Genomic DNA, 25,725 nt, shown 5'->3' with positions numbered 1-25,725 from the left:
TTACTAGTAGTTATACTCAAACTTACGAAATACACAAAGTGTACAAAAAGACACTATTTTTGTAATTAAGGCAATAATTTTTCAGATCTTACATATGTTCCAAAGCATAAATCCTCTTGAAAGAAGGTATCATGGGAATTAAATATGCCAACTCATCAACATGCATCACAGAGATGTCTAAATATTTAAAAATAACACTAAAGGAAATTCAGTGCTTTCCACATGGTATATTCTGCATTCATAAGCATGTGAAGGACGGTGGTTTTTGTTAATTTTTTTTGATCAAGGATGCAATACTTCTTAGAAGCATACACTTTATATTTTAATTATTAATCAGGGAACATACTGCTATTATGCCATTAGCTCACGAGAGATTTCTGACTATATTTTTACCTTGATGACACAGTATCCAGCATTAAGCCAGTTGGAAAAACACACCCTCTTATGTTAAAGTAAATTGGAATGATTTGGATCAAAGGCAGAGATATTTAGATTGAGGGACTACATCTTCCCCTTGAGACAATATAAAGGTTCTCTTCTAAACGCAGATATTGAAATTAAAATTAAGCAGTTCTTTTAAATAGAATGTGTTCAAGCTGACATAAAGTTGCAGAGAAGATTCCTATCCATATCTCCACAATTTTAAAATTCTAATAATTTGAAGTCCTAGATGGAACAGATTCTTCAATGTTTATCTCCCAGTGGCCTGTGACTCCACTTGAGGCTACGTTGCTATGGGGCTAAACTAAGAACAGATACTCCAGGAGTCTCCCGAGAGAGTCTTCTTATTCAAAACTAGGTCTCTGAAATGGTGAAGTAAGAACACTTTCTAACCAAAATACTTCTCTGATTCTGATTACTATTAGCACTGTTACGAAAGTTCTTATTTGTCACTGCTGTATCAGGACTTGGTCAATTGAAGATGGCTAGAAACTTGATTGAAAATAACTTAAACCAGTATTTTTCAACCTTTAATGCATCAGAATTACTTGGAGAGTCTGTTATACTTCTTCCCTATTCCCAGAGGTTCTGATTTAGAAAGTATGGGATAGGGCCCTAGAATGAGCATTTCTAACCAGTTCTCAGCTCACGTTAATGCTGCTGCTACAGAGATCACACTTTGAGAAACATCGACTTGAACAAGCAAGTAAAAACAAACAAAAAAAGGCTTATGCAATTTTGAAGTCCAAAGGGCCAGAAATCCTACTTCTGCTCCAGTCTGGCTGGCATAAAGAAATAAGCTTAAGTACTGTAATGAGAACTTTGTCTTCCCAGTTATAAAGCAGATTTACTCTCTGTTCCATTAAGATAGTCACTGGCACAACCATAATCATATTCTTCAAGTTTAGCAAGTTCATCTCAAAGAGACAATCTTACCCTGTTCTCTGCAAAGAAAATCCTGGGGAGAGTTCTGACTGGCCTTAACCTACTCACATGTGCATTCCTCGGGGGAGAAAATTACTGTGCCTAGGGTAATGACGTATTTTGATTGTGCAGGCCTAGGCCATATCCATGCCCATGGGCTCAGAAGGTGTTCCTTCAATAGACTTGGTCATTTCAATTATCTCTAGCTTGTATCTTATGAAATTCCTTGGTCTTTCATGTAAATATACATTGGCATGGAAGCCCCTGGGCCAAATTATGTCTGAAAAATCCATATCCCGATTGGGAAGGTAGTTCAGACTCCAACCTTGGGATTTAGTTGACATATAAAGTTCAAATTACCTTAATGACCTTTTAAAAAAAAAATCTTTAGTGATATTCTAGCTATGACCGTAGCCAATTTTGAACAGATAGCAGTCTCTGACAGTATTATTATCACTCCAGAAAAGAGTAAAACAATGTGAAAATTGGTGAGTGCGAATGAACATGGACTTGCAGTTCAGCAGTTTGACTAATTTCTCTCCTAAGCATAAGGTAAACTTGTTCACATTCAGAAGCCCTTTAAATGACATGATTTAATGTGACGAAAAGATGTACAGATGGCGCTACACTGCCTCTGCTGGGAGGAGAGGTCAGACGGCAATTGGCTGTAACACAAACCGCGCTAATGTATAGCTACAAGCTGCCACATCGGGGTCCATCTTTCTGAGAGCCTGTTAGGTGAAGTAATCAAGCACTGTGACAGTGCTCCCCAGATACAGGAAAACATGGTGACTTTAATGCTACCCTAAAGTGCTGTCAGCCATTCACAGAATGACTGTTTTTCAGATGCAAGATTTTAATACATTATCACCTATTTTATCTGCTTAATAAGAAACCAAATATTAAAAATGTTAGGTGAGAAATCTAATTTGAATCTACCATCTCACATACCATTCCACTTTTTTCATATGAGCATTGAAGGATGACATTTAAAATCACACTGGCATACATACTTATACTTTTCATACATACCTTTATCAAGTATAGTCCATATAACTATGTACTTTAAATAATGAGAATAAGAGAATTGAACCAGTCTAACAATATAGAAAGCCATCAATGTAGATGAAGGGCAGTTGGTGCTACCTTGATATTCTAAACTGAAACTTTGCTTCATAGACTAATGTGGCCTTACAGAAAATGACTACTAAAACACCAGCTTTCAAAATATTAGAAACTGGAAAAAGGTCATCATCAAAAAGAAAAAGTTACTGATCACTTATTTCATGAAAGAATCTGTATTAAATACAAGTGTGCAAGAAAAAAAGAGAAACATTCATTAGAACAAATATAGCTAAATATAATTCTATCTATAAGAAATGTTCACATCACCTTGAACTTGATGACATGGTGTATGTTGTAGTAAGCTCATCCTATAGTTCCATTTGAAACACTAAATGTAAAGTACTTACATTTATTCAGTTTAAAATCAGTGCCTTTTCAAGCTAACAGGCAAAAGAGAACATATTCTCCTATCCTCTCATTATTTAAGAGAGGAAAATGGACAATAAAATGGTCAAACAAAGTCCAGATAATATGAATGATTTGCTGAGAAACATAAAAGAAACTGGCAGCAGAAGTAGAAGCAGAATACAGGTCTTGCATTCCAAACCAGTTCTTGTTCCACTATACCATTCTTTTTCTATGTCTCAGCCATTAGGCTGTGGCCTAACATAGAACAATTAATCATCATGCTCAGAGTTATATAATTCCTGCAGAGATCATTTATTTTCAGCTCCCAGTCAATAAGCTGTGAAGTATTTTCAGCTCCATTTTACACATAAGGTAATTGGGATCAGGGTGATATGTCAAATATTAAATATCTAGTTGGTTTTGAAAGGATGACCATACATCAGATCTACTTAACGTTAGGTGATTTTTCTTTCTGCTGCCTTTCAAAATAATTATACCCCTAGCTGAGCTTGAACCATAAACATAGAAGCTAAAAGCAAAACATATAAATAATTATAGAGAGAGAATTTGATTAAATCTTATATTACCAAATATGTTCCCCAATGCATAGGTCACAGAGTAAGATTCTCTGCATGACTTGGTTTCTTGAGCCTAGAAGCAATAAATGGACACATCTCCTATTGTGCTAATTCTACCCATTTGAGTAATTCAGATCTTGAAAGTACTTAATAAATCATGTCATTTTATGTTTCAAAGTCTTTAAAAACTTGAAGTTTAGTCCATTAAAGTATTGGGTCTCATGTGTCCTGGGATGGATGGAGGGATTTTGATGGAGGAGTTAATTAACCATGCTCAGGTGTCATACAGCTTGATTTTCAATCCTGAATCTACCATTCTTTACATGACCTTCCTAAGCTTTGCTTTCTTTATATGGAAGATAGGATAGTTATACCAGCATCATAGGTTTGTATAAAGATCAAATGATATCATTATATGCAAAATGCTTACTATTCTGCCAAGCATATACTACTTGACATACAGTATAGAATAAATATTCTGCCAAGCATACAGTAATTGCTAAGTTAGTATAGCAGACAGCATTTGCTGAGTTATGCTTTGCAAAAAAACAATCTGCAAATATTAGTAGCTTAGAAATACAAATATTTATTTCTTGTTCATATTACATGTCAGCTATAGGTCAGCTTTGTCTTAGCTCTATTGCATTTCTTCCTCATTCTGGGATCTAGGTTGAAAGAGTAGCCCATATATGAAACATGCTGTTCTCATGGTAGAAGGAAAAGAGCAATGACTACAACCAATGGATCTTACATTTTGTTTGGTTTTATTTTTTGAGACAGGGTCTCTCTCTGTTGCCCAGGATGGAGTGCAGGGGCATCATTTTAGTTCACTGCAGTGTCAACCTCCTGGGCTCAAGTGATCCTGCCATCTCAGCCTCCTGAGTAGCTAGGACTACAGGCACATGCTATCATGCCCAGCTACTTTTTGTTTTTCTCTTCTGTAGAGATAGGATCTACTACATTGCCTGGGCTGGTCTTGAACTCTTCAGCGCAAATGATTTTCCCACCTAGGCCTCCCAAAGTGCTGGGATTACACACATAAGCCACCATGCTCAGCCTAAAGTTTTTGTGTAGACATAGCATATGTCACTCCCCCTCACATTTTTTTTGACCAAAGTAACTCACATATCCAAGTCGGAAAGTAGTTCTTCCCTCAGGGAGACAATGGAATTGCATGATGACAGGTGAGAATGTAGAAGTCTCTTTCATAAAGGTAGAAAATAATTGGGCGTAACAATTCAATTCTAGCATAGTTGGTGATTCTTTAACAAGAGAAGAAAGAAGAGACATAAAGAGCACTTTACAAAGAGTCTGAAAAAGTGTCTCTGCCTGCTCTACCTCTACTAACTATATGATGTTCGACAAGACATTTAATCTCTAAATATTAGACTCCTCATCTATAACAACATTGTTGTAAGCATTAAATGATGCAAAGCAATTCAAATAAATCCTTGTAATGAATAACAGAAATAAGGAGAAAAAAGTTTCTGCCCCTGAAGAACTTGCCATTGTGGAAATCCAAAACAGTGATGAATACTTTGGAAGGCTGACCAGCTGTTGACCTGGGTTGTAAACAAGGGAACACAGGCAACCCAGATATCCCATTATGAGCTCTGTGCGCTATCAATCAGGAGGGTTCCCTCGGGGAGTGTGAAGGCAATGTTAATGCTATGTACCACTAAGAATATCTCAAAAACCAAGTCCAACTTGCTGAACTTCAGCAAAAACAAACATGAACTAGAGATCTTCCAACAGAAATCATAAACCCCAGTAGCATCTTAAGATGAAAGGAAAAAATTAATTGGAAACTGTCATTTATTTATAATGGCCCCAAATGGTTTCCTCATCCTTCATTATTCAATCAATGACTCATTTATTTGTTCAATAATTTTTTACCTATTTATTTGTTTTGAGATGGTGATCTTGCTCTGTCACCCAGGCTGGAGTGCAGTGACATGATCGTAGCTCACTGCACCCTCAAACTCCTGGGCTCAGAGGATCCTCCCACCTCAGCCTTCTGAGTAGCTGGGACTACAGGCATGTGCCACCACTCACAGATAATATTTTTAAAAATTTTTGTAGAGATGGGATCTTACTATATTGCCCATCTCAAACTTCTGGCCTCAAACAATTCTGCTGCCTCAGCCTCTGGAGCAGCTGGGACTACAGGTGTGTACCACTATGACTGGTCCAGCTGTTTTGTGTCCATATAAGCAGTGGAGAAATAGTGATGAGAAAAACGCACACTCAAGACCTTATGGCCTTTAGTATCTAATCAAGGAGACCAATATTAATCATATAATGTTATTTTATTTTGAAATTACATATTAATATGTACATTAAAATAATATGTATTAATTACATTAATCACTTGTAATTTCAAAATAAAAATGTGCTATAGAATATAATTCTAGGGAAGTATATGAAAAAGAAACTTGGCAGACTAGGGAGGAAGGTAGACAAGAAAGACTTCTCAGAATAAGTGATTTTGATCTGAGATTTGAAAACTACCTGAGTTCCATGGACTAAGGCAATGGGGAGGAGGAAAAGTATCTTGGACAGAGAGAACATCAAGATATCAAGACTTTGAGGCGCCAGAGAGTATGACACTGAGGAACTGGAAGATCACTGTGTCTAGTGCAGAGAGGGGAAAGAGATGAGGGAGGGTGGACTGAGGCCCCATTCCGAAGGGTCTTACATGCTCTAAGTATCTATCACTACTCAAGTAGTGTGAAGCTATTAACTAAATTTAAACGGGGGCTTGGATTAATCAAATTTTATTTTTTCATCAAAGCACTGTATTGGTTAGAAATTAAATTGTTCAGAAGATTTACAAAGTAAAGCAATATTGTCCTACTTCAACTTCACATTCTCCTAGATCCTCTCTCCAGAGGAAACCATGTTTTAACATTTAATATTTCATTTTTCTAATGGTTACTGCAATAGCTCTAAATAACTTGATCAATTCTTTATTTTTAATCCATTAGCAATAAAATATATATTTCAACTTTCTTATACTACAGATGGGTATGTAATTCAAGTTTTTCACCGTTCTTTAGCCTATTCACCAGCCAGTTTTTAAATTATTGTTTAAATGCTTTTATCATTCCTTTTGTAACTGTAAATAATACGCTTAAGCCCACAAGCCTGGGCAACATAGTGAGACCCATCTCTGCAAAACAAAAGAACATTAAAAAATTATCCAGGTGTGGTTCTGCGCACCTGTAGTCCCAGTTACCAGGAGGCTGAGGTGGGAGGATCTCTTAAGCCCAAGAGTTTGAGACTGCAGTGAGCTATGATCAAGGCACTGCACTCCAGCCTGGGCAACAGTGCAAGACCCTGTCTCTTAAAAAAAAAGTCTCTATCACTTGATCTAGAAGGTATAGATATTATTTCTCAGGTAGTGTTCCTATTATTAATATATTAAGACGATATTAGTGTCCTTACTCGTTTCTTCCTCTTGCCTCCACTTTATCTCCCTCTGTATTTCTTTACCACTTAAACATCTATGTGCACCAGTAATATTGGCCATTCTGGCCTGCATCGCTCCTGTACAGTTTTGATATCAAAATATGCTCATCTGTTAAAAAAGTTAATTGGAAAGTCTTTCTTCTTTTTCTCATCTCTGGAAGAATTTATGTAAGATTGAAAAAATTATTTGTTCCCAGAATACTTTGTAGAATTCAACTATAAAGTTTTCTAGGTTTGTTTGTTTTGCAACAACTGATGTGATTTCTTTTATTGAAAATCTCTTTGGGGTTTACTTGCCCAATGGAATGTGAACGTCTAGAGAGGACACACAACAGTTATTCTGGAAAATATTTTTTTGAGAGACAACAGAGGCAGGAGCAGTACATGGCCTGAAGTTCCACCATTGCCTAATGGACTCTAGAGCAGCCCACAGGATCTTGCAAGGCTGAGCATCAGATTCCTATAGGAGAAATTCTGGCCATTGAGCTGCAGGTTTTTTAACCTGTATGATTAGGTTCTTCTCTGGTGAAATCAGGGATGGCGTATGGCAGGCTCTTAAGCAGTCGTGGCCTGGAAGAGCACTCTGATGTGATCAAGAACTGTAATGCAAGTCCTGCGATTACAACAATACAATCAAGTAGAACCCTGTACCCACTGTTTTTTGACTACCTTAGCTTTTCAGAATTGGGGAGCACCAGTCCTTTTCCTGCTGAAGTCCCAACACTTGTAATTCAGCTACATGACATGATTGGTTAGTGGCTTGATCTGCTCTGTGAACCTTCTTCCAGGATTGATCATATGAAGCACTAGGCTCTGGCCAGTTTTCACGGAATTCTTCATAAGCCCAACTCCTTTTCCCGGAAAGCCAGCCTGTGGGAATTCAGTCTTGGACAAATTGACACTTACCTCTTGGATTTTCTATTTCTTCTTAAGTCATTTTCTTTTTCTAACCAGCATTCTGTAATAAATGTATTCATTTCATCTACTTTATCAAATATATTGAGATAAAACAGCACTTACTATCCGAATTACTTTTAAAATCTTACTTAAAAAATAAATTTGCCAATTATTTTATACATTTTTCAAAGAAGCATTTTTAACTTTATTTTTCTATTATTGTTCTTTGTTTCTATATTCATCAGTGTTAGTTATCTAACAAATAGTCATCGATTTTCAATTAATAGCTGAGCATTCTTCTAGGTGCTACAGGCAAAAAGTTTAAAACTCCCTTATCTGATGAAATTTAAATTGAATGTAAAGAGACATACAAATAATTGTGTTAAGAATATGTTCTGTGTTAAATGTGATCTATCCAATGGAAAAACTCTGTCAAGGTAGAGTAGTTATGAAGTGTGGGAACAGGAATGTAATTTTGTATCAGAGGGTCAGGAAAGGCCTCAGCAAGGTCCCATTTGGGCAAAGGCCTGAGTAAGAGTGGGGAGCAAGCCATGTGGGTTTCAGGAGGGAAAGCATTAGAAGCAGAGACATCAGCATCTGGCAAGGCAAGGGCAACGCTTGGCACGTTCAAAGGTCATCGAGGCCCCTTGTGTGGTTGGAATGGAGCTAGCAAAAGAGAAAATTAAACAAGAAGGAGATTTTTGCTTTTACTTTGTTATTTCTGTTTTTCTACTTTCTTTGAATTTATTTTGATGTTGCTTTTAATATGTTCTTGAATTGAATGCTTAGCACAAAAATTTTTAGGTTTTCCTCTTCACTAATGTAAGTACTTGGGACTACAGATCTCCCTCAAAACATGTAGCTTTGTTCCATGACATGCATTTTGTGTTTTATTTTTATCATTTTGTTCTAATAATATTCTAATGTACATTTAAATGTTGTCTTTTGTCCATAAATTGTTTGCCTGTAGATATGTGGGTAGGTAAATTAATTATTGGAGTTCCAGAAGGAAACAATAGTGAGATTGGTAAAAGATAATATTTGAATACATAATGTCTGAAGATTTTATGGATATTTTGAAAGATGATAATCCTCAAATTCGGTAATGAATCCAAAACGGATTAAAACATAGTTCACATCCCAATGTGGTCAAATCTTTCATATTTGTATTAATTATTACTGAGCTATGTGTAATGGGTGAGTACTTGAATAAAGTGACTAGCTCAAGCAGAGGAACTGAATTTTAAATTGTATGTAATTTTAATTAATTTAAACATAAATATCCACAGCTAGTGGCTATTACACTGAACGTCACACTTCTTAAGTGAGCCTACAAGATAGCCTAGGACTAAACCTTGAGACGAGCATTTGATGGCCAAGTAGAAGATGATGAACCTGCAAAAGACTAAGAAGCTGTCAAGGAGGTACAAGGCAAGAACAATATCCATAGAATGTGCATTCACAGAATCCAAGAGCAGATAGGGTTTTAAGAGGGGGAAGGTGGTCAACAGAGTAAATTGTAACTGAGGGAATACAATAATGTTTGAAAACAACTATGGGATTGAGTTCTATACAGAATATTGTTAACTGTAGCAAGAACAATTTTGGAGTAATGACGGGCAAGGTCAGGTTGGAGTGGATTGAAAAGTAAGTGAGATATGAATAAATGAATATAGTGGGCATATTGATCAGGGTTTAGGTACAATCTACTTTTACTCATCTAAGTGCAAGAGAATTTAAAAATTTATAACATGCATCATATCTTACAAAATCACTGGGAAGTGATATGGTTTGGATTTATGTCCCCACTCAAATCTCATGTCACATTGTAATCCCCAGTGTTGGAGGACAGGCCTGGTGGGAGGTGATTGAATCAAGGGGATGGTTTCCCCCTTGCTGTTCTCATGACACTCCTCATGACACCGAGTAAGTTCTCATGAGATCTGGTTGTTTAAAAATGTGTAGCAACTGCCGCTTTGCTCTCTTCCTCCTGCTCCAGCCATTTGAGACATACCTGCTTCCCCCTTACCTTCCGCTATGATTATAAGTTTCCTGAGACCTCCCTAGTTGTGCTTCTTGTATAGCCTGTAGAACTGTGAGCCAATTAAACCCCTTTTATTTACAAATTACCCATTTACCCAGTTTCAGGTATTTATTTAGAGCAGTGTGAGAATGGACTAAAACAGAAAATAAAAAAAATACGCACACGAACAAAAAAACAGATTCTTTATCATGCCTCTGGGAAAATTTCCAAAGCCCTCCAAGCAAAGCTGTACTCCAATGAATCTTCTGTTCCTGGGGCAATCAGAACTTCATCAATCATGTTAGTAAATCCTAGCTATAGATATTAGCTCCTAAACCTTGTTATTTCTGCTACAATTCACACCAACAAAACAGCTGCCTCTTGCTCTACCTCTTTCTCCAGCTCAGTTCCAAATTTCAGACTCTGAAGAGTGCTTACGATCATTGCAAACTAAACCCATCCAGAGGACTAGCTGCAAGGGAGTCTGGCAAGGGTTATTTTTGCTTTGAGGATATTTTTAATTGCAGATATGGGGGCATATGTAGTTGTCTTTCTGTTATTGGTCTCTAATTTGGTCCCACTGTAGTCAGAGAGTATGTGCAATATGATATTACTTTTTTGAAATATGTTTATATTTGTTTTATGCCTAGAATATGGCCAGTTTTTGTAAATATTTTGTGTGTTCTCAAGAAGATACTATGTATATTATGTGTAATCTAATTTGGGTGTACAAGTTTCTAGAAATATCCATTGGATCCAGCAGGAATATTATAGCACCCAAATCTTCCATATTCTTATTAATTTTTATGAGAGAAATGTATTAACATCTCCCACTATGATAATGGAATTGACAATATCTACTTTTTAGTCATCCATTTTTGCTTTGTATGTCTTAAGGTTATGTTATTGGTACATATTTGTTTAAAATGGTTCTATATTACCAGTGAACTGAAACTGGTAAAGAGAAACCTTTTATCAATTAGGTTGATTTTTAGAGTCTCTAATAATATGTTTTGCCTTCATTTCTATTTTGTGTGATATATATCTATGTCAACTTTCTTTCGGTTAGAATATGGTTGTTAACATATTTGAAATCATTTCCAATGTCTTATTTTATGCTCTATTTGCCTTGCTTGTTTTGCCATTGGATTAAGCAAGGGTTATTACATTTGATTCCAAGTATTTTCACACCACTGGTTGGAAGTTGCATGTTTTATTATTGTATATGTTTTTAGAGTTAACATTATGATTTTATCATACATATTTAACTTAATGTCTAAAGTTAATAATCGGGAAGAAAATTATTAAGAGGCACATCAGGATCTATTTATTCCCCTTTTGAGGAGTAAGGGTCATCCCCAAGAAACAATGAGGCAATGTGAAAAAATCTCTTAATAAATGTGATATTGACATACTAATGGTTTGCTAGCAGTAGTCCTTATCTGTAGAATGAATGATTTTAGCAGACTGTGCCTGCTTACGGGAAACAAACCTGGAATCTATGGGCATATAGGGCATTTAAATGTTAAATAAGCTATGTAGCTATCTACATAAAATAAAGTTGTTTTTATGACAGAATGGATCCCTTCCAAAAGTAACATTCTTGCCTACATTACTCTTACTTGGAGACCTCATGAATTATTTGAGCCAGAGCACACGACATGAAGTTGCAATAAAGGAGCTGCACTGGTGGTTGAAGACCTTGAACCCACTCTGCCTAGGACTCCTGATTGCTGTATTGTTGAAATGATTAGTCAAGCTTGACACTGAGTAAGGTCTCTGATTTACGTGTATCTGACGTGATAGTCTAATCCTTTGCATATCTCAGCCGTTATCTTTTCCCTTCTCCAGAACATACCTTTCTCTAGAACAATCATCTTGCTTGCATTTTTACATGTTCTCGCTCTTTGGTTTTTGTTTTTTTTTCTTCAAGACAAAGTCTTGCTCTGTAACCCAGGCTAGAGTGCAGTGGCGTGATCTTGGCTCACTGCAATCTCCGCCTCCCGGGTTCAAGCAATTCTCCTGCCTCAGCCTCCCGAGTACCTAGAATGACAGGTACCCGTCACCGCACCTGGCTAATTTTTGTATTTTTAGTAGAGACGGGGTTTCACCCTTTTGGCCAGGCTGATCTCGAACTCCTGCCCTTGTGATCCACCCGTCTTGGCCTCCTAAAGTGCTAAGATTACAGGCGTGAGCCACTGCACCTGGCCCTTGCCCTTTTTTTAATACTTCAAGTCAAACATTCCTTTTCTTTTTCTCACAGATAAATCTATTTTAAATTTATTCACATATTTCTGAGCATCTTTACTTATAAGCCTCTCTTGACTTTCCATCTGAGATAATTTTCCTCCTGCCAGAAGTTCAGGGTTTGCAGGTCTACTGGTGGTAATTTGCTTTTGTTTTCATGAAAATATCTTGATTTTCCTTCAGCATTTTAAATAAAATTTAGCTAGAATATAATTCTGTGTTGACTATCATATTTTCAGTACCTGAATGTTATTATTTTAGATGCCTTAGCTTACATTGTCAATCTGCTTATTATTCCTTTCTATGTAAAATGTCTTTTCTCTCTAGTCCATTTTAAACTCTCCTTTACTGTGGTGTTCTGCAATTTTACTACCATATAACTTTAAGTTTAACAATTTTTCCTGTCAGGAATTCATTATGCATTCACAATATGAAGCTTGGGGACTTTCTTCAATTCTGAAAAATTCTCAGTATTTCACCTTGAATATTACCCCCTCATACCTCCCTGTATTCTTTTCTATCTGAAACTATGATCAAATTATTTTAGCCCATCTAACTCCAGCCATTGTATTTGATAATCATTATTTTATATTTTCAATCTCTTTTTCTCTTTGTGCTACATTTTGTATGTTCTTTAGATCTACCTTCTAGATAACTAATTATTTCTTCAGCCGTGTCCAAGGTACTCTTTGACTGGTCCACTGTTTCCAATTTCAGTTATTGTAGTGTTAATTATTATAAATTTTGTTCGAATATTTTCCAAATATACTGGTTCATCTTATTATTTTTTATATCTTACACATCTTTTTTTTTTTTTTTTGAACACCTCAAGACAATTGAGGATCCTAGACATATCTTAAATTTTGTTTTCTCTTTCAACATTTTAAATATTTGACATTTCCAACAGAGAAATTCTTTGGGGTTTTTCTTTTCCATTTTAAAATATTTAGTTTGAGTCATGCATTGCTCCTCTAAATCTAATTTGAGAGACTGCTTTCCAGAAATTATGTTTTTGCTTCCCCTGAGCATCTATCAGCATTACCTACCCAGATCTACTTTAATTGCATATCTTGGCTTGGGATTTCCTGGATCATGTAGATACTGAAAATTGGAAACATAAACACATTTAAGGACAGAGATGTTATTATTAATTCTCAGTAAGTGAGGGCTTTTTCTGTTTGTTTGTTTTGGTGAGGTCTTTCTTTCTTTCTCTCTCTCTCTCTTTCTTTCTTTCTTTTTGTTTTTTTTTTCCAGGATGGGGCATCGTTGGTTTTTTTTCTTTGTTCTACTTGAAGCCTAGGCTAGAGGTCAGAAAACTATAATCCTAGGACTATATCTTGCCCACAGCCTATTTTTGTATAGCCTGTGAGTTATTTTTTAAAAACTTTTTAAAACATTTTCAAGTGTTGTTAAATTAATTTTTTCTTTTCTTCTCCTTTTTTTTTTTTTTTTTTTTTTTTTTTTGGTAGAGATAGGCTCTGGCTATGTTGCCTAGAATGATCTCAAACTGGCCTCAAATGATCCTCCTCCCTGGGCCTCCCAAAGCACTGGGATTACAGGTGGGAGCTACCAGGCCTAGCCAAAGGGTGGTTTAATCAAACAAACAAACAAAAATATGTTAGAGAAACCGTGTGTGGCCCATAAAGCCTAAAATATTTACTAACCGATCCCTTACAGAAAACATTCACCAATCCCTGGCTTTTTTTTTCTTAGCTAGCAGATAGGTCAAGGACATTTCGTCAGGTTTAGATGACCTGACAAATCTTTTACCTATTTCTTCAGTTGACTTGTTAGCCCTTTTATTATTGACTTTTAAGAGTTCTTTATGCATTCTGTATACAAGTCCTTCATCAGATATGTGTTTTGCAAATATTTTATCTCTGGTTTGTATGCTGATTTTCTCAACTGTGTCTTTAAAAAAGCAAATTTTTGGCCAAACGTGGTGGCTCATGCCTATAATCCCAGCACTTTGGGAGGCTGAGGTGGGCAGATCACGAGGTCAAGAGATTGAGACCATCCTGGCCAACATGGTGAAATCCTGTCTCTACTAAAACTACAAAAATTAGCTGGGCGTGGTGGTGCATGGCTATAGTCCCAGCTACTCAGGAGGCTGAGGCAGAATAATTGCTTGAACCCAGGATGTGGAGGTTGCAGTGAGCCGAGATCACGCCACTACACTCCAGCCTGGGTGATATGGTGAGACTCTGTCTCAAAAAAAAAAAAAAAAAATTTATTTTAATGAAATCCAATTTATCAATTTTTTCTTTTACGGTTTGTGCTTTTCATGTATTATCCAAGGGATCATTGTCTAACCCAATGTTATAAAGATTTATTCTTATGTTTTATTCTAGAAGTGTTATGGTTTTAACTTATATTTACTTTATAATCCATTTCTTGACTCTTGATGTTTAAATATAATTGTGGAGGCTTACAGGTGTTTTAAAATGTTACGTGGTGGGGCATATCTGGACAATCTCTGTACCCTCTGCTGTGTTTTGCTGTGAACCTACAACTACTCTAAAAGATACAGATGCAGTGGCTCACACCTATAACCCCAGCACTTTGGGAGGCCAAGGCAGGAGTGTCACTTGAGGCTCGGTGTTTGAGACCAGCCCAGGCAACATAGTAAGACCCCCATCTCTACAAAAAAAATTTTAAAAATTAATCATGTATGATGGCATGCACTGTAGTCCCAGCCAGACGGCTTGAGCCCAGAAGGTTGAACCTGCAGTGAGCCATGTGTGTGTCACCATACCACAGCATGGGCCACAGTGCAAGACCCTGTCTCAAAAAAAAAAAAAAAAAAAAGATAAAGTCTATTAAAAATATGTGGTATATATGTACAGTGGAATATTATCAAGCATAAAAAGGGATGAAGCACAGAAACATACTTTAATATGTATAGTAGATATATACTCCTATACCGTACTGTAGATGAACCTCAAAAACAAGCTAAGTGATAGAAACCAGACACATCACGTGCTATATGATTTCATTTCTATTAAATATCCAGAATGGGTAAATTAATAAAGACAGAATGCAGATTGGGGCTTGCCAGGGGCTAGGGGAAGGGGCAATGGGGAGAAACTGTTTAGTGATATGTTTTATTTTTGGAACAACGAAATGTTTTGAAACTAGATAGAGGCAGTGTACAACACTGTGAATGTACTAAATGCTATTGAATTGTTCAATTTCACATGATTTTATGTTATGTGAATTTCATGTGGATAAATTGAAAAAAAATTTAAGAGACTCAAGGATGAAATCCTTGTAAGTTTAATTATTTTCTTTTTTTTGAAGTGTAAGGACAAAATAAATGTCATGTAGTCCAATCTATAAATTTTTAAATATTGTAATTTATTATCTACTTTATGTTTATAATGTCCTTCCACTTTCTGAAATTAAAAAAAATTCACCAAAATTTTCTTCTAGTAATTTTGTGGTTTAATCAGTCTGAAATATATTTGACATAGAATATTTAATAACATTAAAAAATTAGTGTAACATCAAGCCTTCACAGTGAGAGAATCACATAGGTTTGGAAAAGTGGCGATGCAAAGTATCACTACAAAGTCATGAGTCAAGAAGAATGGAGAGAGATTCCAAATTTTCTGTGTTATAAAAATAAGAAGAATTTATTTTAATTTCATTTTGGGTTTGGCTTTCAAGAGAATGAGAGGAGAGGGAGGCTCTAAAAACACACAGCTCACGCCTGTAATCCCAGCACTTTGGGAAGCTGAGGCGGGCGGATCACGAGGTCAAGAGATCAAGATCATCTTGACCAACATGGTGAAACCCCGTCTCTCCCAAAAATACAAAAATTAGCTGGGTGTGGTGGCGCGTGCCTGTAGTCTGAGCTACTTGGAAGGCTGAGGCAGGAGAATCGCTTGAACTCAAGAGGCAGAGGTTGCAGTGAGCCAAGATGGCGGTACTGCACTCCAGCCTGGCGACAGAGTGAGATTCCGCCTCAAAAATAAATAAATAAATAAATAAATAAATAAATAAATAACACAGAGAAAGGCTAGAGCCTGATTTTCAAAAATATCTACAGATGGACGTTTTTAAAGGACCGAGATGTCTAAAATGTATTTTTCACGTTTACAACGCTGCACTGTGAACCCATTCCATTTCCCCAAACTATCATTAAACTCAGCTAATATTAAAAAGTTCTTTGTAAGACATTTATCTGTTAAAAGCAGGTAAACAAGATGGCTTCCACCTCTGAGACAATATGGCAGAATAGGGACAGAATGAACAAAATAGCAAAATGATACATGATCTAACCTACTGTAGAAGGAGCTGAAATCTCAAGACTTAAAGTAAGGAATCAAGTTAATCTTCCTTAGATTTAAGAGGCAGTATGACCTCAACTGATAGCTGAGCATTAGTTAGGTGTAGGATGAAAATGAAGAAGTTTCCATCTACCTATTCTACAAACATCATTGTTCAAATACAGTTGAGTAGTATACAAGTAAGATAATGATTTTATTTTTAAAAAAAAAAAACCTAAAATATATGCTTGAAAGAAACTAGCATTAATTCTTTTTGAAACTACTAAAATTTAAGTTAGGGAAGATTCTATTTGTATTACGTAGAAAGGAATAACAAACTCAGGACTAAAAACTGTCACATGCATTTAACGTACTTCATTTTACATGAAATTTTATAAGTTCACATGTCATTTCCTAGTTTATATATAAATAAAAGAGATTCTACTTTTAAAATATGGGTATTCAAAGAAAATGGCTGATAATCTACTTAGCTGAGAGCAATAAATTTTATCTTACACTCAGAAAAAAATCAGGAAGACATTTTTACTGATGTTACCAAAACAGCAGGATGAACTTCAAACTAATCTTTCTATTTTAGCAAAACCACATATAAAAGTGAGTGAATATAAGATCTTAAAATACTTCCTTGGATTTGAATAGTATCTTTCTTCTAACAGCTCAAAGCAATTTGCTTTAGGTTCTTATTCAGACTAGAAACCATTCTGTGAAATTGTGAATTACAGTATAGACAAATATGTATTCTCATCCTCATTTCTATGAATAGGAGAATTAAAAGATGATAGACTAAGATTGATTGGCTCAAGATTACAAAATTAAACCCAGATCTCCTGACTTCAGGGCCAACTCTCTTTCCAAGGACTTTATTTACACTATCTGCAATGCAGAAATACTCTTCCTTCTCACCTTATTTCAGTCAATTATCTTGACCTCTGTCAGTACAGGTGGGTGCCATGCTATCTTTCAAAGACTGGATCCTTTTTTACTTACATATTTCCATCAATCTGGAATGTTTTTTATCTCTGTGATCTATTCAAATCCTTCCTTCAGGTCTGACCTTATCAAAAATTATTATCTAAAGCAGTTCAAATTTTGTTGGCTTACCAACAAATTGGTTAAATATATTTAACCAATATATTTAACCAACTATGACCTTGACTCTGGTGTAGCAACAATATCAGCACATTTTAAAAGAACATTCCAGATAATCTGTCCTCTTTGAGGGCAGGGAACATGTCTTGGTCATTTTTGTTTATCCGGCACCTACAAAGGGCCTGAAATAGTAGACGGTGAAGATGAATGCTTGCTGTGAGAGGGTGGCAGTATATTACCATACTGATACATTGTTCTTGCTCAGTAGTGATGGGAATACATGGCATATAGACCAAGAACTATAATTACATACTTGTAGTAATGTAAGTTTAAGTAAAAGAGCGCAATATTGATTTAGTTGGTGGTCAATAAAGCTAGCAACTACCTCACAACCACTGCTGTCTTCTTATTTTTGCTGCTTAGTGTTTGATGTCTGTCAGCTAGCTTACGATGTTGAAGATGTAAGAAGTCTTATTTGCACTCTCACTACATCCACCATTCTTAGTCTCTAGCTGTATTCCCTATGGTTATTCTCCTTTCCACTCTTCATAAGGTTCTTCAGCAGTTGCGTACCTATTACCAAGTCCTCATTGGGTCTAGAACAAGAATATGAGAGTAGGGGCTTGTGGTGGTAGACAGGAAAATGGAAACTGAGGAATCTAATCTACTTCCTCTTTCTAGTCACGATCATGTATTTTTTTTTCTTTTCAGTCTCTAACTCTTTCCTGAACTGTCAGCCAGAAAGTAGTGTTTGCTAGTTAAGCATGGGTTTTCTATTTCACTGTCTCATTTTCTTTGTTGCTCTCAAGGTAACTAACAATGAATCAGGCACATAGTAGATGCTCAGTAAATAATCATTAATTCATCAACCGCCTGGGAAGGGAGTGCAACAGGGACACTTCTAAAATACCAGAAGTAAGAGCCAAGGTGACTTGTGTCACTAAGCGCCACTAACCATTCCAAGAATCAGCAATAGAACGGCTACTTCCAACAGTTTCTTTAGCCAACATGAGCCCAGCCAACCATATTTCTATGCAGTTCAACTGCTATCTATTCCACTCCTCTCTTAAGGGTATAAGAAATGCATTTTAATTGAAATAACAGAACCACAAACCTGCTACTTCCCCAGCCTCTTGGCTAACTGGAATAAGGGAAACAGAAATGGTATCGCTGTTAACAAAGAAGCTATGTAAGAGATCTTGAGATCATCAAAAGCAACGGGAATCATTAATCTATTAATAATTAAGAATCAAGTTTAAAAAGTATGTTTTAGAAGATGACAGATTCCCAATAGCATAGAGACTCCAGCACTTGCATTTTTAAAATTGTGTTCATCAGCTTTAATATATAAGGCAGAGCTTTCAAACTGAGAACTAATTGATTCTCTTACTCTTTCTTTTCACTGTTCATTAAAAAAAATAAGTACAGTACTCTCTCACCCCCAATTTTTATTAACATTATTTAACATTCATTAAACAACTCATGTATATGCTGGGCCTTGTTAGGGATATAGAATTGGTTCTGTGTTTTACATGGTCTTGCAAAGGCACCTTCTGAAACATGATTTGCTGCTGTAATCCACACATGATTGTACCCTTTGTTTCACCTTAAGCCAAAAGCAGCTCAAGCTAAATGCCAAGCTTCCCTGAGTTACAAATTTAGACTCTCCCTGAGATGCCTGCTCAGATGGTGCATTAGCCTACTGCACCGGTTGATTAGCAGTGCTCTCTCTGAGTGGTATATTGACTCCCATGTGCACTTATCATTTATCATACTTATGTTCATTTTATTCTTATCCCAATAATGACAGCTTTCATGTAAAATGAAAGGAGAAAATAAGATTAATACCTACTTAGTACACCTTTAACACCATGCACAAACACACTAGCTTCTGAATCAAACGCAGGTCTTCTCTGAATTTGGATTTTATTATCAATATTATTGTTATTGCTCTCGTTCAAAAATGACCTCAAGATAACCATTTGTCATTTCTTGTGGAATGGTCAAGACATAAAAGTGGCAGTAAGGGAAGGACAGAGGGAGAAAGGGGATCAAGAAGGTTATATGAATTTGTGTGTTCAGTAGGGAGTAGAGCAATGCTGTGGAAAATCAGCCCAGCCACCTGGCCTAAGATAATGCCCATTTGCAACCTTCATCATTTGAGAATACATTGGAGATATGTGTTCAGTTTTGGGGTAGAGAAATTTTGAAAGTCTGCTTTGGTATTGATATCCAAGAGTCTTGGCAAATTTGCATGAAATCCAACAAGGACAAAGGTTTTCTAATATGTTGTTCTAATTTTTTAGAAGTATCAGAATTGATCATGTACCTTTTTCCCCAGTGAAATGTAAAATTAAAATTTTTCCTTGTAATTCTTCATCTGAAGCTGCAAACACACTTTTACAGGTTCTGTCAATTTCATGACATTTTTGCCTTCTTGCTATTGGGTATGGAATGTTTAAATAGAAACACAGAATAAAAGAAAACGTTAAGCAGCTACAACAAGTACGGTGAGAAAAACAAGTGGACGTTTACGGGTATTACACAAGGAATATCATCATGTCTACATTCACAGTTAGTAATGGGAGCTATTCCAACTGAAACTCAAAGGTTGTAGCACAAATTGTTCAGCCTGTTCCAGTATAGCATAGAATACCCTGGTTAGACATATAACTTCTATAGGGACACAAGCGAAGTCCCTATAGAAATAAGATGACAAAGAGTGCTACTTAAAATTAACTTGAGGCCTTTCTATTCTCAGTGATTAGACTTTTTTACATTTTATTTATTTATTTATTTATTTATTTATTTATTTATTTATTTTGAGACAGGGTCTTGCTGTGTCACCCAGTCTGGAGTGCAGTGGTACAGTCACGGCTCACTGCAACTTCAACCTCCCAGGCCCAAGTCATCCTCCTGCCTCAGCCTCCCAAGTAGCTGGGACTACAGGCGTGAGCCACTGTGCACAGCTAATTTTTAAAAATCTTTGTGGAATCGGGGTCTCTCAGTGTTACCCAGGTTGGTCTTGAGTTTCTAGGCTTAAACAGTCCTCCCACATTGGCCTCCCAACGTGCTGGAATTACAGGTGTGAACTGTTGCACACAGCCAGTGATTAGACTTATTTGCAAACAGCAATGCAAATCATTATACACGGAAATGACCATTCAAAACACAAACAGCATAGTCAAGAATGGTGTCAGAGACAGATGAATGCCAGCATCAGTAGAAAATTGAGAAACCAGCCAAAAATAAATAGAAAGATGATTTCTAGTTCCTTAGAGAGGAGAACTAAAAAAATAAAATAAAATAAAATAAAATAAAATAAAGTAAAATAAAGGCTATTAGAAGCCTAGTATATTTCTTTGACAATTGTATATGGTTATTCTTAATTTAATTCATAGTAAACCATATATAATTCTCATTCCAGAGTGGGCAGTCAGATATTTCAATACTGTCTGTGATTGTGTTTTTAATACTCTTCATTTAGAGCTGAGTTACTTAATCTCAGCACGATTGATATTTTGGGCAAGACAATTCTTTGTTGGTGCGTTGGTCCTGTGCATTGTAGGATGTTTACCAGCATCTCAGGCCACTATCTCCTATATGCCTGTACCAACCCCACAGTGTTGACAATAGAAATGTCTCCAGACTTTGCCAAGTATCCTGGGGATGGAGGGGATGTGGAGCCAAAAATTGCTTCCATTGAAAACCATGGAGATAGAGGGATATCTTAACCTGTCTCATGCTAAAGTGAAGAATCTGGCCAACAGATTTAAAAGTTATCAAGTAGCATTATAGATAAAATCTTGCCAAGCTTTATTTTTGATAGGCAGGCTACATCTGAAAGGTAGGGATTGATCTTAGCTGGAAGAAGTGTTTATTCTAAGAAAGTTCTTTTTGCCTTCGTGGAAAGGCTAGGCTACAAAATGCAAGAAGCTAAGAAACCGATGCAAGGATTTCCAGATGCCTTTAGAGCTTGGCTCAAAGTTAAAATTCTTTCTCTTATTTTAGGAAGGGATGAGGATTTTTTTCCCTGCCTCTCCTTTTGCTGCCAGTTCAGTAAAACGCCAATTGAAATAAATCATTTTCAACTGCTTACCTATTTAAAGAGTACTTTTAAAACTCATTCACTACCTAAGTATCCCAATTTGAATATTTTTAGTCATCCATGACCATGTGTGATTGTGTTATTGCTCAATATACATAAAAACAAATACTGAAAAGGTATCTCTGAAGATACTAACAATTGTAGAAAGAGAGTTTATTAAATCGTCAGACAACACATTATCACTCTGGAGGCTGGAAACATCATGTGATACCATCTCCAGCCACTAATACCATTTTTCAGCTCAAAACTGAAAACATTTTGCTGAACTTTCAAAATGATTTGGCATTAATAGTCACACCAACAGAGGACTTAAAAAAAAAAAAAAAAAACAGAAGTAAGGCCCTACTCAACTGAGTAACCAGGTGGGCAGGCGTTTACCCAAGTTATTTAAAACTCTTGATTTTTGTAGTAAATATGTTTACAAACATATTATTCCAAAAAATGATCACACCAGTAGTGGTACTTGTAATTTGACAGTAATTTACAAAGACTTGTCTTTTTTCTGCTTGTGAAGGAGACAAGAAAAAAGTTGTTGTATAAGTACTTTTTATGGGGCGAGTAAGGAGTTGGCTGAAAGATTACGCAAATTGTATGCACTTATAATTCCTTGAGGGATTATAATAATCTTATAGAAGAATAGGTATGATTTATGTAATCATGGAGGACAGTTTATATTTGCCTAGGGAGAGGTAAGGAAGGAACTAGCAGAGGACAAAGTGAAGGCAAATAATGAACAGGGAGTACCAAATAGTTCAAAATGCCTGGAGCACTGGGGAGATGTGTGAGTATGTGGAGCAGACAATGTGTGCATGCATTCGTGTCTGTGTGTGTGTGTGTGCGTGTGCGTGTGCGTGTGTATCTGTGTGTATGTGAGCTCTACACTTGGTAAGTATTCTGTTCATTGTACCCACCTATAACTTCAGAAACAGATCATGAAATGAATTTGTCGCTGTAATATTTTTTCCACAACGTTGGTGAGTTGTCAAGGAAGATAAAAATTTGTAGGCCTCCATTCTGGCCAGCCTATTAATCACCCAGCATAGAATTATTCTGCTACTATCAATAGTAAATTTAGTATAAAGCTAGATCATGTTAGATTGTCTTCTGGACCTGCAAGCTGAACTTTTGTAGTAAATATGTATTTTTCTGGGCTTTAAAATACAAGCAAAAATTAAAGGGTTTCATTTTGTTTTGTTGTGCTATACAGCCTAAATTTCCCTATATCTTTCTTATATTTAAAAATTAAGGCACTAAAAACCTGAGTGTGAGTCCCATAAGAGTATTTCCTATATAGAAATACCATAGCTCATTAAGCATAATTCAGTAAAATAATTTTAGCAGAACTGGTTAGTGTATTGATTGATGAAATTATTAATAATATAAACAGGTGGGGGTGATTCAATTCGGATATACCATAGTGTAAGAATACCAATGGAGAAAACAATTATTTCCCTACAAAATGGGTTGTGGCCACATTGCATATTTCTGCTATTCTCCATTGTCTTCAACGTTGGCCACTGCCGCAGGCAAGTGTGAGACAAGACAGACAAATGGTCTGATCTAGAATGGCAAATTCTATGTTTCCTTAATACAGTCTCCTGGAATGACAGCAGTTATGTATTTTTAAGTCCACTCTTCCATTATGGCGATAAATGGTTATTTAAATACAGTCAGGTTCAAATTACACTAGTGGAAAATGCAGCAGGGAAAAGTATCAAAGACGAAGAACTTTTAAATAAATCTCATCTCTCCTCCCGCCATATGAAGTCATTTCTATGCCAGATGGCAGATGTTTATGCTGGTACTTAAAAGAAGTAAAAATTAAATCGATCTCAAAAACTTAATTGTTTTTAGTTTTAAAATATCCTCAAATAAAGGGAGGTTGGTAGAGATTTTGTTTTAAATGATCTCAAAAACTATAGAACTTAATGTGCAATTTAATTTGGAAAAGTAGTTAACTCTTAAGTAACTTATTTTTTATTTGAGTTCATTATTGACTTTTTCATATTATTTTTAAGGTAATTTTTAAAAATGTCACAAGTCATGTTTTTCTGGAAGCAATTGCTAAAAATCTTCAAAAGGCTGTATTTAAATGTATAATGATTCAATTAGCTCTTCAAAATTGGGTGATAGATTAGGTACTTAGAAATGCTTCATCATATCTATACTGGTACAAGACATAAAAGTTACTCATCCATGACTACTCTCCTGTTATGATGGGGATCAACACAACACAAATAACAGAAAACCTTCTTCCCCAAACCAGCGATTGCTGTGTGCGTAGCTCCTGTTATCCAGACCAAACTGATCAACTTTCCCGTAAGAAAGCTGTTCTCTCAAAGGCTCAGTGTGGTGGAGAAATATTTCATTATTATGACATCTGAATTTATTGTTCAAAAAAGCAAACTCAACCTAATTGGAATCTAGAGATTTTTCTTCTCTTTTCTGTAAATATATAAACCCTGATCAAAAATAAACCCTGCTTTCTTGATCTAAATTGCAGGATAAAGTTTTCAGCAGATACTCTGGAAATGCCAAATGAAACATAGTTATTAGCTCAAGTAACTCTAGCAATCACTGGATTTTTTTTTTTAAGTAGAAAGTTCCCCAAATATTTATTTTTATACTACTAACAGTATAGCAATGACCAATTTGGAGAAAATAATATTTAGATAAGTAAACTATTGTGAAACTTATTCCAATTATTAGTCACAGACACTAGAATATGTACAATATTTTTGAACTTCTATATTCTGAACAATCAATTCAACAAGCCTCAATGAATACTTAGGATGAGTTCACTGTTTCGCTGTGTATACAGACATGATTTCTGTGCAAACAGAAATATGAAAAAGTCTCTTTCCTCAATTTACTTACATTTGTGTGTGTGTGTTAAGGCATAGAAGTATTTAGAAAAAAATGCTTTGATTATTCAAGGCTAAGTTGCACTTCATTTTTAGTTCTTTACAAAACCTAAAAAAATCGCTGTTAGATTTATTTAAGACAATCGCAAATTACATACGCAACAAAAGGCAGCTTACTCTCATAATCTGTGCAATTCTGATTTCATTTTACAGTGGCTTCTCTTACAGTGAAGACCACAGCCTTAGTGAATTTTGCCCATACTTAGCTTGAAAGCAGGCATCCGTAACAGATGGATTCTCTTGTCTTCAATAGTCACAAATGCCTTTAAGTCAGATCGGACTGCTTCTCAGATTATCACAGCCCTAGTAGAGGATAACCAGTGGATCTATGGGATTCTAGAATGGCATCTATGGGATAAAGCATTATGACCAGGCGTGGTGGCTCACGCCTGTAATCCCAACACTTTGGGAGACCGAGGCAGGCAGATCATCTGAAGTCAGGAGTTCGAGACCAGTCTGGTCAGCATGGTGAAACCCTGTATCTGCTAAAAATACAAAAAAAAAAAAAAATTAGCTGGGCATGGTGGCACATGCCTGTAGTCCCAGCTACTTGGGAGCCTGAGGCAGGAGAATCGCTTGAACCCTGGAGACAGGGGTTGCAGTGAGAGCCAAGACTGAGCCACTGCACTCCAGCCTGGGCAACAGAGTGAGACTCTGTCTCAAAAAAAAAAAAATAAAGCATTATGCATGTTATGTTACTTATAGTGTTAACCAAGCTACAGTAACAAAGATATCACAGAATGCAATCTCACTCAAATAAAATGGATCTCTATTTCTCTCACATTTAGCTGTGCAGTAATAGGTGGGAGGTTCAAACACATAAATAATTTTGCTCCATCTGAATTCCTTCTACCTTGTTTTTCTACGATCCCCTAGTAGTTTCTCATCTACTGTGGGTGAAGCTGGATCATCACGACCCCTGAAAAGGTGAAAGAAGTAGAGGACAGCAGTGTCATAAGAAATAACTGGATACAGGCCAGATTATCTAGCTGCTAGCAAGACTGAGAAATGTAGTCCCTAACCAGACAGCCATGTGCTCTAACACCTGAGGGTGGAGATGGAGTTTCTATTCCTATAGAAAGGGGTGAGTAAATACTAGGGGACAATTAGCAGTCTTATCTTAAGCATTTAATAAAAGGTTTGATTAATCGATCCTAAAACAAATATATTCTGAGTGCCTACTTTGTATATAGCACTCCAACAGGCCCCACTGGGATTTAAAATATATATATCCGTTTTACCCACAAGCACCATATTT

General features: G+C 36.1%; 1 long non-coding RNA gene across 2 annotated transcripts in view; it reads right to left on the bottom strand.

The window, feature by feature from the left end:
- LOC103875644 overlaps positions 1–24,933 on the bottom strand; it is a 49,267-nt gene extending 24,334 nt beyond the window's left edge. Inside the window, exon 1 of one of the 2 annotated variants that reach the window (XR_001892524.3) lies at positions 24,585–24,933. This is a non-coding gene — a long non-coding RNA (uncharacterized LOC103875644). Of the gene's footprint in view, positions 1–4,541; positions 5,296–24,584 lie in introns of those variants that run through there. The other variant, XR_002515568.2, reaches the window with a different exon arrangement.
- Between the last annotated feature and the right edge of the window lie 792 nt (positions 24,934–25,725).

This window comes from Papio anubis, chromosome 9 (genome assembly GCF_008728515.1).
Source record: "Papio anubis isolate 15944 chromosome 9, Panubis1.0, whole genome shotgun sequence".
Taxonomy (NCBI): domain Eukaryota; kingdom Metazoa; phylum Chordata; class Mammalia; order Primates; family Cercopithecidae; genus Papio; species Papio anubis.
The sequence above is the reverse complement of the archived record's forward strand: the minus strand, read 5'-3'. Positions and strand labels throughout refer to the sequence as shown.